Here is a 4,734-nt window from a genome sequence, read left to right as displayed (position 1 = left end):
TAAGAATTCCACATAAAAATCTAATAGAAGCAAGTAAATAACAAATATTGTTTATGAATTATTTCCCATACATGTATGTAAGCAGAAAAAAAAACATGTAATGGCACTCTATGATGACAACAGACAAAGCACAATAGCAAATTGGTATCCAGTCTCTGATGCAACATCATTTTATAGATTATCTTTTATAAAAAATCATCTTTTAAAATTCATTAAAAGTTTGTATCCTTAAATGATGATTAACAACATCAATTCCTGTAATATTTGATTTATTCAAAAATGAAAGAAAGAACAGAACTTGAGCATGCATAATTAATATATATATAAGACAGATGTTCTGCTCATTGAGAAGTTGAAATTGACATAATCACAAATATGACATAATGAAACTTTTACAATAAATTCAGAAAAAGTTCTGACAAAGGAAAGATTAGCATTAAAACTATCACATTGATATTAAATGTATTATCTATACATATCATAGATTACAGACTAAAAATCCAACATTTAATCATAATGTTTTGTTTCTAATATCCATGAAGAAATCAATCTTTCAACACTGAATGTTGAATGATTACCAGCAACACTCAATCAACTAAGACATCTCTTAATAGTTTCTGTAAACATATTTCCATAATTAGCTGCAGTGCACAAGGCTTGAGTTATGTCCCCTGAAAGCTGCAGATTCAGTTCTCAACATATGCAGACAGGAACAACAGTTCAACTTCTTTTGAAAGCACAGACATAGTGTTCCTTATCACAGTTTGCAGTTGGTGACATGGTCAGTTTATTTACCTATCATGGAGCAGTGTCCTAAAATTAAATCAAAGGACATCATTATAAAATAGGTACATGTAACAGGATACTGATGGCTCAAAAACAAGTTAATCTGTCTCAGTAAGCTTCCATATGTGCCTTTTATCCTTTGAGACGCATTCTTATGTCTTGATTCACATGTAAAAGACTTGCAAGATCATGCAAAATGGAATACAAATCACAAGTAGTATGGGGGCATTTTTACAACTTCAACTGTTTTTCAGAAAAGGGAGTGGCGCTTATAGGGGGGAGGGGGGCACTAATTACGTACATATATATATTTACAGATTGCTGCCTTTTGTATAATTTTGACCTAATAGATTGTTTTCAAATATACACACCTCTAACAACATGTGAAAGTGCTCTTGTATTGTCCCTCTTCTGTCAATCTCTCCTCGAATCCTGAATCCTGATAAAATAAAGATGGGTTTGTTACATGACAATTTTATCGATTTAATCATTCTCATAAATTGTACTGGTCTATTACATGAATTATACAAAATCCACACAAAATGGTAAATGGATACACTGTTATTGTACATTTTATCAAAATTTTGAATTCATTGTGACAGGCATTTTTTTATCTAGGATGTACATGAAGAAAATAGATTTCTTTTATAATATTTTATCCCTTCAATCTTGATTGTGGATCAAGATAATCATTTGAACTGAAGTCCATGACCAGTATGCTACAGATCAATACATACAATGAAATGTACATTGTAGGTCAAATTAATTAAAAACCCATACATGTATCTTTTTATTATGACTTGGTAATGTAGAAAAGTATAATTATATAACAGTAATTTACAATTTAACCTACACAGACACATGATTAAACTTGTGTTCACTTTATATAATTCATTCATTCATTTATTTCAAAATTTCATATTGACACAATTCAAATATGTATTATGATATCAACCCATATTCATATGTCAACTTTTGTACACATGCATGTTTACAAAGCTTCCTCAGAAAATCACTTACAACATGGATATTGGATAACTGCTAGCAGATCACACCTATAAATTAAAAAAACAAGATTATTAATTTAGATAAAAAACTAAATCAATTTAATATTTTAGAAAAAAAAGTATGTTACATGCTAATGAGCAACATGCACAAGTGACTCTACATGGTGAATTCTATAATGATGTGATGTATAATGGCATATTACAATTATATGTAATAGAACTATGTAGCTGGCCCCGAAGTGTCACTCATGAATACCCTTTATGTAGGCTTACATGTACACATAACAAATACATGTATGGACTATACATAAATGTAACAACATCTAACCTGGATATAATGTAGATAATATGTTGATGTGACTCATGTATTTTTATCTGTTTATGTCATTTGCATAGTTTTGTCAATTATATCTTGTTTCCCCCTAAGCAGTGCACATATAGTACACGCAGAGAAATATCTGAAATCGACACTGTCTGACTGCAAGTTATAAACAGACTGTTGATCTACTGAATTTCTTGAAATATTAGAGAAGGATCGAAAATAATTAGGTCCAGACATGGATTATTTATTCGCTTAATTTGATTAAGCTTAAAGATAATCAATATATCTTACCGTGTCCGCTTTGTGGTCTTCGTAATGCATGTCAGTGGATTTGTTGTGATTGTTGCTCGGCCATCGGTAGCGATTTGGCCTTCAATAAAACTTCCAATCCCCGTTTTCTATGCAATAAATCATTCTCTCATCTTCCTGTGTGTCTCAATAATCTACCTTTTTGGTTAAAACGACCTAAATTATTATCAAATGCCTCTTCTCAGCATGATAATAACATACCACACACTCGTCTGGTCTTGGCGTCGATAGTGACCGCCATAACCGGAAGTACGTATCATTGTCGTAAAACGAAATATAGTTTCTTAAATTCACGTTTCCTGCATGTAATTTGACTGACTTATCGATAGTATAGTTTACTGATCAAATCAGATAAATTATAACGTCTTTTTTTTGGATTTATTTTGCGAAAAAAATATACGACAATCGTGCTGGTTTACGATGCGCGCGCGCATTCAAAATCGGCCGAGCCAACTACCTTAAACAGACCCGTTTGAACAGAAAGAGATTGTGACGTACGAGATTGCAAGCTTACCAAACTACTTGCGAAGAAATATTGCCTGTGTAGGATATCACCTTTTCTTTTTTCTTGTTTAACATTCTTTTTCATAACGTCTTCCTTGACATCACCACACGTTTGACCTTCAGTCTAGCCTCTGTGGCGAAGGATCTGGGTTTTGTAGGATGAATATTTTCCCCGATGTCAGTAAAATGTGATCGGATAGGGTGTTGCCTGGTGTCTTCGGCTTCAATGATATAGCACTATACAAAGAGCAATAGGTTCATTGTACAAGAAGACAAAACACGTCATAGTCTCCCATACCACGTACCACACACTATACATGCCGAATACATTGGAGGCTATCCTTAAATCGCCCTGGCTGTTAATAGGATGTAATAAAATAAACAAAACCAGCCAAACACTCTAATTTAATATTAGCTAATACGAAAACTACCATTTAAGCTAAAGATCTGTTTTTGGGTAGATATACGCTAAGACATTCATTTCTGAATTTTTAATTCAGATTCAAACTTAAGGAAATAAACTGTCAGATTTTTAAAGAAATCGTCAATAAATACAAATGTAGTACTAAAAAACGGTACATCAAGAGCAATTTTATACCTGAACAGTTTTAGGGTACCGAGATAGTGTTTAGGGTATTTAGCTAGTGCCTTGCATATTTTACTGGTCTCACTGATACAGAGTTTGAGAAATGAAGAAAAAGAAGTTTCTGGTTTGTTGTAAGATTTAACTGATATGAAAAACATCAAGGTATTTTGCTCGCTTTTGACTTAAGCCTTTGCCAAAGGACCAAGTTGTCTTGAATTCACAGCGACATCAAATTACCTAGGGTACTAAGGTCAACATATGAATAATTAGTATCTGTGTCGACATTAATAACCAGGCACGGCCGATCTGCACTGAATCACAACACAACCCTAAACGTGCACTATTCGCCTCATTATGGTTATTTAAAAACATTGTTCCGTTTTTCTCGCCTAACGATTCGTGGCATCAACGGCATAAATCACGTACATGTGATAAAATCTCGGTGCGGCGATATATCATCATTATGGGCCTGTGTAATGCAGTTATTTTGTGCCTCTTTTCCAATTGGTTTTAGATTGTGTAACACGGATCACCACAAATACATTCATTCATTCACTTACGCAATAGAGTGTTTCCAAATTAATTGAGTCTGCATAATGTTCTAATGTTCTAGCTTTTGATAATGTATGTTTAAGACCTCGTGCTATATAAAATCCGAATAGCATGCCTACAATGAGTTCACATGTTTGACATCAACTGCACCTTACACGTGTTTTTTTCTCTTTATCTCAATATTTCATTGCAGTTCGCTTTCAGAATATGACCGTTTCAGTTTGTCTTTGAAATCGCGGTGACACTTTATCGCTACTACTTAATAAACAAGTAATAAATGAACGATATTATATCCTTGATATCAATGTGTTAATAAAAACATTGTGGGTCTCTAGGCTACAGAACCAGCAATCATTTAAGAACAGCAATGAGACACCATTTACCACTATCGAGATTAAGAACGATCCTTTGACATTGATGTTTGAAAGACAGCAATGGTACCATTTACCACTATCCACATTAAGAACGATCCTTTGACATTGATCTTTGAAAGGCAGCAATGGTACCATTTACCACTATCTAGATTAAGAACGATCCTTTGACATTGATCTTTGAAAGATAGCAATGGTATCATTTACCACCATCGAAGTTAAGAACGATCCTTTAATACTGATCATTGAAAAACACCAATGGTACTATGACTTTCATGACAGTTATGACTATTTTCA

At 33.3% G+C, this 4,734-nt stretch overlaps 1 long non-coding RNA gene across 1 annotated transcript; it reads right to left on the bottom strand.

Moving 5' to 3' along the window:
• Positions 1 to 336: 336 nt before the first annotated feature.
• LOC138333347 (uncharacterized) lies at positions 337 to 2,663 on the bottom strand. Its single transcript, XR_011209974.1, has 4 exons — positions 2,407 to 2,663; positions 1,807 to 1,841; positions 1,158 to 1,225; positions 337 to 813 (listed from the first exon to the last, which is right to left on the bottom strand). It is a non-coding gene; the product is annotated as an uncharacterized lncRNA (long non-coding RNA).
• Positions 2,664 to 4,734: the final 2,071 nt, after the last annotated feature.

The sequence above is a fragment of the Argopecten irradians genome, chromosome 10, assembly GCF_041381155.1.
Source record: "Argopecten irradians isolate NY chromosome 10, Ai_NY, whole genome shotgun sequence".
Lineage (NCBI taxonomy): Eukaryota > Metazoa > Mollusca > Bivalvia > Pectinida > Pectinidae > Argopecten > Argopecten irradians.
Note: the sequence above shows the minus strand (reverse complement) of the source record. Positions and strands in the feature narration are given on the sequence as shown.